General features: G+C 48.9%; 1 pseudogene; it reads right to left on the bottom strand.

The window, feature by feature from the left end:
* LOC122690364 lies at window positions 1–1461 on the bottom strand (annotated as a pseudogene).
* Between the last annotated feature and the right edge of the window lie 13202 nt (window positions 1462–14663).

The raw sequence follows: 14663 nt of genomic DNA, 5'->3' as shown, positions 1-14663 counted from the left end.
TCAGGAATTTTGTTTGTGCTTGAGTTGCTCACAGAGGGCACCCTTGTAATCTGAGGACTCTCCCTGCTACTCCTCCGCCTCAGAGGCCTCATCTGGGGCCATGACTGAAAGGGCTGCCATCATGGTGGAGTAAAAGGTCTTGTACACAGCCATCACCAAATTGTTACTTCAGTACTCCGGGGGGCTGTCGGTCAGTTCCCCTGCTCCCTCCCTTCCAGCAGTAGCCAGGGGTACAGACGTGGCATTGCTGGACATGCCTTCATCACTGGGGCCACCCTGCTCACAGGGGAGATGGATTCCCCTGGCCCACCTGGCTTGATTGCACGTAGGTCAAAGGCCAGAGAACAGAAATGAGTGCAGGCTGGGGGTTTCTGGGATTCCATTCTGGGCGTTCTTGTCTGTCTCTTGGGTGAACTCATGATGGAATCGAGGAGAGCATCTGGTCTCCACAGCTCACTTCTTTCTCTTTGGGGTGGTTGTTGCGCTGGTGGTGGGCTGAGTAGTTGTTCTGGGGTTGCCTTTCCTCTGGATGTTCTGCAGGAGGAGAGGCTTGTCTCTCTGAAAGTTGAAGTTGCAATAGATCTGAAAGGAAATGAATCACTTTAGATAGCAAGGGCGAGAAGAGCCTTCCTCACCACCCTCCTCCCTACCACCATCCTGGCCATGCCTAAGTATGGAGACAAGGTCTCTTCATTCCTGTCAGGTTATGAGGCCCTAGCACGCTGCTCCCTAGAGCTCCTCTGGGGCCAGCCTCACTTAAGGTGTTACTGGTGGTCTCTGGCATCAAGTGGCCCTGCAGGGTCTGGAGTCACCCCTGTGGATCCTGTCTAAGGGGGGTGGTGGAACATGACAGACCCTGCTTCCTCCTCTTTCCTTAACTACCCTCTCATGATAACAATGTTCTTCTGGGAAATGAAGTCTGTCCAGCACTCAGCTCATCTAGTCTAGTCTCCCCAGGAGGGCTTTCTACCTTACCATCAGCTTCTTCTTCCCTGCAGAGCACCTCAAAGGGCAGATTTTACTGAACCCATACAGGTTCATTTCACGGATGAAGCTCTTGATGCTGTCTGTCTTGAAGATCTGGTCTGCGCCCCTGAGCTGGAGGACCGCTGTCTGGAAGAGATTTGCCTCAGTGACCACAGTGTCTCCCTTGTCGTTCCAGTGCACAGAGGTGAAGGCCGCATCCTCCATGATCATCCAGAGCTTCCTGGGGAAGGACAGCCCAAGGACGGTGTTGTTATCTTCCTTGTTGACCATTTCTGGGTTGGGGCCCTGTGGGGTCAGGTATACTTGGGAGCCCGGATCTGGGCTCTCGGGTTGGTCACCCTGCTTCTCCAAAGCCTCCCTTGAATCCATGTTTGGATCTGGGGAGTAATCATGGGGGTCCCCTGCTGTGGGCTCCCTATCAGTTGATGGGGCCAGCAGGGCTGCCCATGCCTCCTGAGGACTCTGACTAGCCATGGAGTCAGTCTAGCTCAGGAGCATTCTCTACCCAAGCATTGAATGCACAGGGCAGAAGGGCCTCAGACCAGGGTTGGGGTTTCCCAAAAATGCTCTCTGGAGAGTCTAGAATCTGGGTCATGGGACAGGCAGCCAATTAAGTGGTCAGCTTCCTTAATTGTTTCATGATGTCACAGAGGTGATGTGGAGAGGCAGCCTTGGCCCAGTGTGGGGGAGGCAGTCTGGGGACAGAGATGGGATCCCCAGCTTGTCTCTTGTCTGAAAGCACAGAAGCGTAGGTTTCAGGTTGCCTACAAAGGCTCCCATCTGCTGCCAGTTGCCTTCTTTCAGGGGGCCAGGCCCTGGGTGGGTTGTCAAATGTTCCCCTGGCTCCACTCCCCTCACTAGCAACATGCAGGCTTGTGGCTGGCTTCTGCTGAAAGGCTAGGCCCGGGCAAGTCTTAGGTCTGCTACCACCAAGAGAGATCCCCGGGGTCAGATGGGCCCCTGGTGACTGTCCCTCCCAGAAGACAGGGTTCATAGTGGGCTGATTGGCTTTGCCTGAGTTGGTGCCCCTCTCCCATCCTTTTCCCCTTCTGGCTTTGCTGTCTTCTGGCTGGTGCTGCTGGCTGGTTGGTCCCATTCAGTTGGCCCCAAAGTCAGATTCCTGTTGTCCTGCCCCCACCGACCCCCAGGTCGAGCTCTCCCCACAGGAGGGCTGTGGTTGAGCACAGTGGAGTGACCTCATATTCCACTTGACTGTTCCCAAGCACCTGAGACATAGATTCCCCAGGATGTCATGTGGGAGGGCAAAGCCAGGCGTCCACTGAGCTTACAGCCTCCCGCATTCTGCCCACCCCCAGGCATCATCCCACTGCAGATCACATGCTGTTGTCTTCAGTTTCCAATTTTTCCATAAACACCACTCTGGTGGCCCTAGAGCGTTCACTTTGGGAACACCTGCGTGTGCTTTTCCCCTCCCCAGAGCCCCAGATTCAGACTCCTTGGAGGCTGCTTTGAAAGCCCTATTTCCTTTTGTCAGTGGGGTGCTTGGGCTTCTGCTACCTGCAGTCCTGGCTGCCCATGTCCAACTTGAGTCTATTTGGATAACTAACCTTTGAAGTACTTGATTGGGGGCTCAAGGTACAGCCTGTTGTGTTGAAAACAAGCACTTCACTGGTCCTCTTCAAAGCCAGCTCTGATCTTCCCTGCCCCTGCCCCTGTTCCCACCACCACTGTGGACCTGGTCTCAGTTACCCAGATGGCAGGTCCCTCAGATGATTTTATTGGCTCACGGGTTAGGTGTTTTTCAAGGGCCCTGCTTTACACACACTCACTCCCAGGGACATGTCTGACTTGTTGAGCTATATGTGACCAAAGGAAGCCCCCGTCTACCTGTATTTGAAAAAGCATGAGAGGCTGGGTGTGGGCCACTGTTCTTGAAAATCACTGTGTAGGGTACAGACTGGCACCTTGGAAAGGCCCGTATTCGAGGACCCCAGGGCACTGTCTCCCACATCTGCCAGTAGCAAGGTCATTTGCCCTGTGTGAGGGCCAGTCCCTGGTGTCTGAAAGGGGAGATCTAAGAGGGTGTGGAAGAAGCTCTCCCAGGGTCCTTTCTGCCTAAGGACTGGCGGCCTGGATGAGCTCCAGGTTTCGACTTGGGCTTCTCTGTGGCCTTTCTGCTTCTAAGCAGGTTGACAAATCTTTGCATCTGGTCAGTTCATCTGACTGGGACATGACTCTGGAGGCTGTAAACATTGGTAGGGGCCCCTGGTGGCTCCTTGGAAGGGGACGGAAGGTCATGGCATCTGTGAGCAGCCTGGCTAGGGTGTCTTTCTTGCTCCCTTTCATGCTTGGGGCCCCTTCTCATGCCCTGGGCCCTGAGGGAGCTGCGTTTTCTGGTCCCCTCCTCCAGGAAGCACCCGGGCCCTGGCAGTGGGTTTGTGTGTCACCAAGGGTGTCTTTGTCAGCCGTGGCTTGGAACACTTGTGTTGTGCACACACAAGCTCTCATGGCGTCCAAGACCTGTTTTTCTCACCCTCACTTTCCTGCCCCTGTGCTTGGCATCTGCACGCCGATGTCCCCAGACCAAAGGCCCTCCACCTGCTCCCCTCCCTTGCTGCAGCTGCAGAGACCTGGAGCCTTGGGGGTCCACCTGTGTTCCCTTCCCTTCTGTATCAGAGGAGACTCCTGTAGGGCCTTATCCCAGTGGGCACTGGGACCATACAGTCAGGCCCTCCCTCCCTCCTGCTCGGTGAGAAGCTGGTCAGCCTGGCAGGTTCCATTGGGCAGGAGGCCCATGGCAGCAGCAGGGACAGGGCACTGCCCTCACGCAGGAGGTGTTTGTACTGGACAAGGATGCTGGCTGCCAGCAGAGTCAGTTCTCAGCAAACCACAGAGCAGCCCCATGGTGCTTCTGATTCTCCTTGTCCCCTTCCTTCTGTGGGCCTGCTTTTTGTCACCTCAGAGGCATTGTGTAGCACTAAGAAGAGGAAGGCGTGAGAAGTTGGAAGGTCAGGCCATGGCCTGGGGTGGGTGGGAAGGGTGGGGGCTCCAGAGAAATTGAGACCAGAGCTCTGAGCCCACCCTTGCCCTCACTAGCACACACGTGGTCTTGGGAAGATGCCCAAGCCCCGTGGCCTCAGTTCTCCATCTGGGATGTGAGCGGGTGTGAGGAGCCCCTTGTGTTGGGCTACAGGATGCATGTGAGTGATGAGACAGAGCTCGCAGGGCCTGGTGACTGTTGGCCCTGTGAAGGCGGGGCAGGAATTTCTCACACTGTTTCCCCCAGACACTCCTCCACTCTCCACTGGATTGGGTTGGCTACTTTGTGGTCCAGGGTGGGTTAGAGAATATGCACCTCAATAGGATGTGGAATTCCTAATTAGCCAAACAGGATGTTTCATAAATAAAACTAAGAAACTTTTCTACTTAGACCATAGCGGACCATAGTATTAGTCACTCAGTCATGTCTGATTCTGCAACTCCATTGACTGTAGCTTGCTAGGCTCCTCTGGCCATGGAATTCTCCAGGCAAGAATAGTGGAGTGGATTGCCACGCCCTTCTCCAGGGGGATCTTCCTGACCCAGGGATTGAACCCAGGTCTCCCACAATGCAAGCAGATTCTTCATTGTATGGGCTACCCAGAAAAGCCCATTTCCAGTTAGAGGACCTGTGAAATTTAGGTGTGGAGGAGTGTTCCAGCAGGACCCAAGCCACTCCAGGAAATAAAAGCAAGAACCACTCTTTGCATGTGTCCCAGATGGTCTTCCATCACAACCCTTACTTTTCGTCATTGCAGCACCAATAAATGTTGAGTCTTTGATTACAGTGCCCAATTACAATGAAGATAATTAAAAGCTAGTTAATACCTTGAGTTCTGGATCCCCAGGGCCAGGAAAGATAGGGTCGGTCCATGGATTTCTGAGCATCACTTCAAGGGAGTGTGATGGGAGTTCTTCAGGATTCCTAGCAGATACTGGGTAGAAAACACCTATGCCATCCTTGTGGTCAGCAGCAAAGTGGCCAGAGCCAGGATCCCTTCCATGCTGCCCCAGAAAGAGATCTCTCTGGGGTTTATCCAAAATCCAAAAGGACACCTTACAGCAATGTCCCATTTCCCCTCACTCCCACGATGAACCTCATATGACTGTGGCTCCTAGACCATCACTCTAGGTGTGGGTGTGTCCTGCTTCTCCCAGTGTCCCCACTGCTAACACAGGGCCTTTCACGGAGCAGAGGCTCCATAAAGGTCTTTGCAATAAATGAGCCAGTGAGGAGGGGACTGCTTGACTCAAGATGAATTGCTACTTCCTTTGATAACCCAGGAAAATCCATATAAACTGAGATCACTTAGATGTACAAAATGACACACACAAAGTATAAGAAGCATAATTCACTACTATCACTTTTTATTTTCTAATTTTCCACCAACTATATCACTGCTAAATAAATTCACATTTCCAAAATCATTTTAATTCTAATTCCATGTCATCTTGTGCAGGACCACAAAATAAAATGAAAGTGTTCTTAATCTCTTTTACAGAACAGGAAAACTCTTCATCTTGAACTGGTTGAGTACAAACACAGTGTGATCAACATCATTGACATAGTTAGATACTGGAATGCACTGTCTTCTATAAAAAGGAACAACATTTGAAAGATTCCTAAAGAAAACAGAGATGAGTCTCCATGTCATTGTAGAGAACAAGACCACAAAGATGCCACACACCGGGTTCCCCCAATGGGCCTGGACCCTCACTGCTGAGAAGGCTGACTGTTCCCTCTTCAGTCACAGAAGGAAGGATCAGCTTCCTTTCCTGTCCCCAAGAAAAGCTGTTGGACGTGGGCCTGGAAGGAGCCTGGCTACTGCTCTGGATCAGAGTCTTCCTCCCTCCTCCCTTGCAGCTTCCACAGAGGGGGTGGAAGGAGCTGGGACCCTTTCAACTGACTCTGTCCAAATACTCCAGGACTTTAAACCTGCTGGTCTCCACATAGGCCTGGGGACCCCACAGGAACTCGTAGTGAACAGGGTCACTGTCAGGCACCAGCTGATACACCAGGTACCCCTCCTGCACCCACACTTGGGTCAGCAGCTCTCTGGGCTCCCCATAGATGAAGTGTTCCTACCGGGACACACCCCCATCATGCTGAGTGCTGCCCAGATCTCCTCCTCAGGGGCATGGTCATCCTCCACAGCGATCAGGCACAGGATCACCACCAGGAGGCCGGCCTTGGGCAGTCTCTGCCCATCCCTCAGCATCTCATTGAGGGTGAGGCCCAGGGAGGGGACCAGGATATAGGTATGCTCACTGGGGCCCACCTCCTTCACCTCCAAGCCAGAGACCAGCTTCAGGTACTGTGACGTTTGACCGAGGACCACCAGGAAATGGTCCTGGTAATCTTTGAGCACACTATTCAGCACTTCTGCCTCTGTGATTGGCTCCTTGGCAAGTTGCTGCCTGCAAGACACCTTATGAGCAAGAATTGCACCAGCTCATTCTTCTTCACCCGTAGTGCATCTCGGAGCCAGGATCTGGCATCTTCTTGGTCACATTAGGTGCTTGGCACTTCATCTTGCCTGCTGAGACCGTGGTCTTCAGATGGACTCCCCAGAGTGGCAGCCATGGCAGTGGGAGAGGGGCAGACACCCAGAAGGCTCTGGGGAAGACTGGGTATTGCAGCAGCAGCCACTTCCTTTAGGGATCCTCCTCCTCCTCCTCCTCCACCTACTCCTCCTCCTCCATCTCCTCCACCTCCCCCTCTGCCTCCTCCTCCTCCCCCTCCACCTCCCCCTCTTCCTCCTCGTCCCACCTCCTCCTCCACCACCTCCTCCTCCTCCACCACCTCCTCCTCCTATGTTTTGGCAATAATAAGTAAAGTCTCACTTCTTTATGATAAATGCTTTTCTTTTGATCAAGTGTTCTTGCAGCTTCTCCATGTAAAGTTTCCATCTGCTCTTCTGCTTGATGCTCCCAACACTGCTTCCTTTCTGGCTGCTGTTCCTGTTGCTTGTGCTGCTTGGAGGCAAGAAGGAACTGAGATGCATTGTGAGTTGTGAATTTGTTGCCGTAATTATCGTAGAAGCCTGCCACCCCCCATGACAGAGGGACAGTTGGAGGCTGGTTAGAGGGCGAGATGCTCAGATGCCTGTAAGTACAGTGATGGAGAACTTGGGGTCTGCAGCCCCCACTCTGCTTCTGTAGCCAAAGGCATCCATAGGTTTTCACATCCACTGATGGCTCCTTCCCGGGTGGCTGTGGGACCTCTGTCCCAGGAAGAATTAGACTGGGGAGCAGATTTATTCCTGCTCGATGGGATCCCAGATTTTGGTCGTGGGTTTTCTAGTCTGGGTCCAGGACCACGCCTTTTTTCAGGGCCAAATTTCTCTAGCTGTAAAACCGATATGAGATGGCCTGCCAGTGATAGAAAACTATCTTCTTCAGATGAATACAGAGGGTCTGGAGAGCTTCAGACAGGAGTGTTGTCAACATGAAAGTGCAGTTACCCCAAGAGGGGCAACCATAACACACGTGTACTTTCCTGTCTCTGGCTGTTTAGTAAGAAATTAGTAACTAGCATAGGAGATAACCAGGTGGTTTGGCTTAAAGTTCCTATTGATTAAATCTAAGTGTACTTTCAAAATAAATCATGATGTACCTCACTCTGGGCACACCGGCAGAATCTCTGGGTATGATTGACAACTACACTGTGTCTGACACTAGGTACGAGGCAGTGTGCTGGCCACTTTTCACCAAAACCTGAAATACTTGTCCTATGTGGGTGTTCGGCAATTCAGAGAGACACCCTAGACAGGGGTGTGAGCTCGCACAGCTCAGCCAGGATTTGAACTTACTCTGTCTAGTTACAAAGTACATTCATTGCACATCACAGTATCTTCCACCTCAACAGCACCCAGCTCTCTTGCCGCTGACCCTCTGGCACCAGGGGATGACTCCACTCAGGAGTCTTTGCAGTGACACCATGTGGCAATACCTCTCTTAGACCTATTTGAGGAAAAGCTGGACCCCTGTGATGTCTGGGAGCTGCTGCTAGAGCACTTCCCTGGACAGCAGCCTGATGCTTAGGGAAGGTCACGTGCACTGACTCCATGGACGAGCCAGGTTGATGGACTTGAGCAAGTTGGAGGAGGCCCTCCTGCTGTGGTCAGGGACAGCTCATCACCCAACTCCACCTTTTCTAAGTAACTGCCCATGATGTCGTCTTTGTCCCAAAGGCCATGACACTGAGGAGACAGGGATGGGACAGCTCAGCCAGCTGTCCAGCCAGAGGCTGGGACTTGGTCCTGTGACACCTTAGCCACCAGGATGTGTCCCTCAGGATAGGAAACCACATGTCAAACAGGGCAACTGCAGCCGATTACCTTGATGGACAGTGGAGACTGCTAGGAGAGCACAACCTAAGTGTTCCCACGAAACACCGACCAATAGGCAGGTGAGGAAGTGGTGGATATGTTGACTAACCTGACTGGGGTCCTTTCACCATATATACACTTATCAAATCACCATGTGTATACTTCTGACAGATTACAATTTCACTGACCAATTATAAATTAACAAAGTATCCTTTAGTTAAAGCTATGGTTTTTCCAGTAGTCATGTACGGATGTGACAGTTGGGCCATTAAGAAGGCTGAGTATCAAAGAATTGACATTTTCAAACTGTGTTGCTGGAAAAGACTCTTGAGGGTTCCTTGGACAGCAAGGAGATCAAACCAGTCAATCTTAAAAGAAATCAACTCTGAATATTCATCAGAAGGATTGATGCTGAAGCTGAAACTCAAATACTTTGTCCACCTGATGGGAGCAGCTGACTCATTAGAAAATATCCTGATGCTGGGAAAGATTGAGGGCAAGAGAAGAAGAAGGTGACAGATGAGATATTTTGATGGCATCTTTGATTCATTGGACATGAATCTAAGCAAACTCCAGGAGACAGTGAAAGACAGGGGAGCTTAGTATGCTGTAGTCCATGGGATCACAACGAGTTGGACATGACTTAGCAACTAAGCAACAATACATCAACAAAGCTGAAATTACAAAAAAAACAAAAAATAGAAAACCAAAGCAAGGTCAGGGATCCTAAGAAAGCTTATTATCTACCTATATGTAGCATTTCAAACTCATCACACCCCAATGACTCAGGAAAGACCCCCTCAAATGGAGGGTTAGGGACTGGCAGTTTGCAAGGTGGCAGAAGGCAAAGTGAAGGTCTTGGTCATAGTCCACATAGACAAAAGCCAGTGTGAAACAGCCCACCAAGTAGGATAGAGGTTGAAAACACATCTACATGTGTGTGTGTGTGTGTGCATGTATGTGTGTGTTGCAGCCTGGCGGAGCAGAGACCAGAGCCTGCCCCATGACTCAAGGGTGTGGCAAACTGCGTCCTCATGATTGTCCCAGTAAGCATGCCAAATAGACATTCTTGGGGAGGGACGTGCTCTCTGGTCCACTTCACTGTGTACCCCTGCGTCCATCCCCATAGAAACAAAATAAGATATTCCTGATCAACGGCAGAGCCTTCGCTAATCAAACTCCCCAGGGTAGCTATTCCCTAATGATCTCATGTGACTTCTGCCAATAAAACTGTGGGCTGAAAGGAGCCATTTTGTCTTCCTGTCATGGAGAGCAAGAGGGGCCCCTGACTCCCCACTTGCCAAATTATATGTGTCTGTCTTTTCATTATGTGCTCACCCCCGTTTCAGGTCTTTCTCAACCACTGTGCTGGATGTGGCATGTGTGTGCCTTAACTTAGGCCAAGCTTGTTCTGAAAAGGAACTAACAAAGACACTACTTGATAAAATGAATGTAAGATATGCTATATCAATACAAGGAGACACAGTTAAAACAAGGGAAGGAAAGTGAGATTCTGAGCATAGGCACATCACTACATCCAAAGCATGCTGTGTGACAATCTCTAACATGTAGAGTTGAGTGGTGTATCACAAGTTCAGCTTATGTTTCACAGTGTCTGAGATCAGAAACCCTGCAGGTGCTCAGCAGGATGACAGGAGGTACAGATCCCGAAAAGGTTACCCACAGACCTATCTTCCCAGAGCAATACAGGCATGGCTTTCTCAGAGGTGGCCTCTCTGGGAGTGCAGCCTGGCATCCCCAGGCCCATGGATTGGACAGTCTCTCATTAAATCAGTGGTTTCAGAGCCAAAATCCATGAGAAAAGCAATGCTCCTAAAAGGGGGTGGGCCAAGGTCAAACTGGAGAGGAGACCCCAAATACTAACTCCCCAGTGATCTGTCTTCAACTCAGGCACGACTTGGCGAATACAGCAGTAAGCACCACACACCTTTTGTGGAATCCCCACAAACGTGGGATCATTAGGGTGCCTTCATCCCAGGGTGTGCTTTGCAGGTGGCGCTAGTGGTAAGGAACCTGTCTGCCAATACAGGAGACATAAGAGTTGCGGGTTCAGTCCTTGGGTCAGGAAGATTCCCTGGAGGAGGGCATGGCAACCCGCTCCAGTATTCTTGCCTGGAGAATCCCATGGACAGAGGAGCCTGGCAGGTTATAGGTCACAGGGTTGCAAAAGTGTCAGACATGACTAAAGCAACTTAGCATGCAAGCATGCATCCCAGAGTAGAAATAGGGGGAAATCTCCCCCAATTGATCACAAACTCGATTATTGAGTACACAGTGGTGAGAAAACGAATGGCATGAACAAAACTGTTAACAAAGAAAACAAGAGCACACAGATAGACCCTGCCTGTGGCCCCCCAGCCCCTCGTGATCCCAGCTCAGGGTTCTCGGGAATATCCAGGGGTAATGGGCGGGCAGTACCTTCAGGATGGAGCAGTGGAAGAAGGTGCCAGAAGCTGGATTAGATCATAGAGCATGTAGGCATTCTTCATCTCCACCCTGATGCTGTTGGGTGGGTGGTAAGGCTTGTTCTTGTTCAGTTCCACATTCTTGTTCCAGGGGAAGAGCCCAAATGGGAAGAGGTACTTGACCACAATGGCCACCTGCACAGATGCAAGAAATTAGAAGAAATGACTCCCTTTAAGAATAGTTCTAGATGAGGAAGAGTGATACAAACATTAAGGGGAAAAGTCTCAGTTTTGGTGCTGGGAATGCACACAGCATGTGGAATAACAAATTCTCCTTCCACAGATATCAACCTCAAGACAAGGCCAGAACCACGTCTCCAGGTCCTGTGACTGCAGACACACTGGGGCCATGGAGGTTACTCCTGACTTGGCTCAAATGACTTCTTCTATTGTCAGGGAGTGGGCTAGTTTCTGGGCTTCCCAGGTGACACCAGTGGTAAAGAACCCACCTGAAAATGCAGGAGGTATAAGAGATGTGGGTTTGATCCCTGGGTCGGGAAGTTCCCCTGGAGAAGGGACTGGCAACCCACTTCAGTATTCTTGCCTAGAGAATTCCATGGACAGAGGAGCCTGAAGGGTTACAGTCCATGAGGTTGCAAAGAGTCAGACATGACTGAAGTGACTTAGCGTGCATGCAAGGGCTAGTTTGTGTTGATTCAATTAGATGCTTATACAAATATTCAGCTATTAAATGAGGTGATTAGGACCAATGTGTGCACAGACACTATAGACAATTTTCACTTTATTCTGCTTTCTTTCTTCTCAGCATTTTATTGCTCACTGGAAGTTCTCCTCAAGAAGATATAAAAGCAAATGAAACAAAACCTTGCCAGCTCAGGGTGTAAACACAGAGATGTTTGTAGAGATCAACGTTGAAACAGTCCTCCAATGTCTACATCATCAGGGTTAATTGTATCCAACTGTGTTTCAAGTGCTAACTGTATTGTTTGACCCAATGTCCACTCACTGACCATGCACTGGCCCTGGCACCATGGCTGTGTCTGCCTCACACTTACTGTCTTGCTGGTCAATATCACAGGGCAGACACCAGACCTCAAAAAGCCTCCCCCACCACTCCCCAGCTGGGTAAAGTGAAAGTGAAAATGTTAGTCACTCAGTTGTGTCTGACTCTTTGCAACCCCATGGACTGTGGCCCTCCAGTCTCCTCTGTCCATGGGATTTTCCAGGCAAGAATATTGTAGTGGGTAGCCATTTTCTTCTCCAGGCAATCTTCCCGAGCCAGGGATCAAACCTGGGTCTTGTGCATTGCAGGCAGATTCTTTACCGTCTGAGCCACCATGGAAGCCCACTTTGGACAAATTATTTAATCTCATAAAAGCTGATCCTTATTCCTGTTGTACAGAATGATATTAGCTCCTATGTTGTGTGAGGTGTGAGATGTGAAAAGACAACTAGAGTTCTCAGCACCAACAACTGCTGGTTATAATCACGTGCTGACCTAAGACAATCCCTCTAACTGACTATTTATGTGAAGCAGGGATCAGGCAGGTCCACTGGAGGGAAGCCTAGCTCCATGTAGATGATGGTCATCATCCAGAAGCGCCTGCTGGGCTGGAGGATGGACAGCATGGCCCAGAGGAAGATGAGGATGGGCAGCACGAGGCTGATCATGGAGGCGGAGACCATGTGGCCGAGGATGATGACAAAGTAGCACACCATCTCGGAGCGGGCAACCAGCGTGTTGTACAGTGCCTAGAGGAGCAGCAGGAAGCGCGGCTGCCCCATGTACACCTTCTCTGACTCCTCCAGCTCGTCGTCTTGGAACATCCTGCCAGAATACTGGCTTCAGTTCCTCCTGGGTACTGATTCCATATGGCGAGTCCCTGCCCGCCCCTCCCTGCTGCCTGGGTCCCCAGGCATCCTGTGCTGTCAACCTCCTATCGTCGTAAAGAGAGAGATGTGATATTAAAAAAATCATACACCATGACCAAGTGGGCTTTATCCCAGGAATGCAAGGATTCTTTAATATCTGCAAATCAATCAATGTAATACACCACATTAACAAATTGAAAGATAAAAACCATATGATTATCTCAATAGATGCAGAGAAAGCCTTTGACAAAATTCAACACTCATTTATGATTAAAACTCTCCAAAAAGCAGGAATAGAAGGAACATACCTCAACATAATAAAAGCTATATATGACAAACCCACAGCAAGCATCACCCTCAATGGTGAAAAATTGAAGGCATTTCCCCTGAAATCAGGAACAAGACAAGGGTGCCCACTCTCACCACTACTATTCAACATAGTGTTGGAAGTTTTGGCCACAGCAATCAGAGCAGAAAAAGAAGTAAAAGGAATCCAGATAGGAAAAGAAGAAGTAAAACTCTCACTGTTTGCAGATGACATGATCCTCTATATAGAAAACCCTAAAGACTCTACCAGAAAATTACTAGAGCTAATCAATGAATAGAGTAAAGTTGCAGGATATAAAATTAACACACAGAAATCCCTTGCATTCCTATATACTAACAATGAAAAAACAGAAAGAGAAATTAAGGAAACAATACCATTCACCATTGCAACAAAAAGAATAAAATACTTAGGAGTATATCTACCTAAAGAAACAAAGGACCTATACATAGAAAACTATAAAACACTGATGAAAGAAATCAAAGAGGACACAAACAGATGGAGAAACATACCGTGTTCATGGATTGGAAGAATCAATATTGTCAAAATGGCTATTCTACCCAAAGCAATCTATAGATTCAATGCAATCCCTATCAAGCTACCAACGGTATTTTTCACAGAACTAGAACAAATAATTTCACAATTTGTATGGAAATACAAAAAACCTCGAATAGCCAAAATAATCTTGAGAAAGAAGAATGGAACTGGAGGAATCAACCTGCCTGACTTCAGACTCTACTACAAAGCCACAGTCATCAAGACAGTATGGTACTGGCACAAAGACAGAAATATAGATCAATGGAACAGAATAGAAAGCCCAGAGATAAATCCACGAACCTATGGGCACCTTATCTTTGACAAAGGAGGCAAGGATATAAAATGGAAAAAAGACAACCTCTTTAACAAGTGGTGCTGGGATAACTGGTCAACCACTTGTAAAAGAATGAAACTAGAACACTTTCTAACACCATACACAAAAATAAACTCAAAATGGATTAAAGATCTAAATGTAAGACCAGAAACTATAAAACTCCTAGAGGAGAACATAGGCAAAACACTCTCCGACATAAATCACAGCAAGATCCTCTATGACCCACCTCCCAGAATATTGGAAATAAAAGCAAAAATAAACAAATGGGACCTAATGAAACTTAAAAGCTTTTGCACTACAAAGGAAACTATAAGTAAGGTGAAAAGACAGCCCTCAGATTGGGAGAAAATAATAGCAAATGAAGAAACAGACAAAGGATTAATCTCAAAAATATACAAGCAACTCCTGCAGCTCAATTCCAGAAAAATAAATGACCCAATCAAAAAATGGGCCAAAGAACTAAACAGACATTTCTCCAAAGAAGACATACAGATGGCTAACAAACACATGAAAAGATGCTCAACATCACTCATTATTAGAGAAATGCAAATCAAAACCACAATGAGGTACCATTTCACACCAGTCAGGATGGCTGCTATCCAAAACTCTACAAGCAATAAATGCTGGAGAGGGTGTGGAGAAAAGGGAACCCTCTTACACTGTTGGTGGGAATGCAAACTAGTACAGCCGCTATGGAGAACAGTGTGGAGATTTCTTAAAAAACTGGAAATAGAACTGCCATATGACCCAGCAATCCCACTTCTGGGCATACACACTGAAGAAACCAGATCTGAAAGAGACACGTGCACCCCAATGTTCATCGCAGCACT

The sequence above is a fragment of the Cervus elaphus genome, chromosome X (assembly GCF_910594005.1).
Source record: "Cervus elaphus chromosome X, mCerEla1.1, whole genome shotgun sequence".
Classification (NCBI taxonomy): domain Eukaryota; kingdom Metazoa; phylum Chordata; class Mammalia; order Artiodactyla; family Cervidae; genus Cervus; species Cervus elaphus.
Note: the sequence above shows the minus strand (reverse complement) of the source record. Positions and strands in the feature narration are given on the sequence as shown.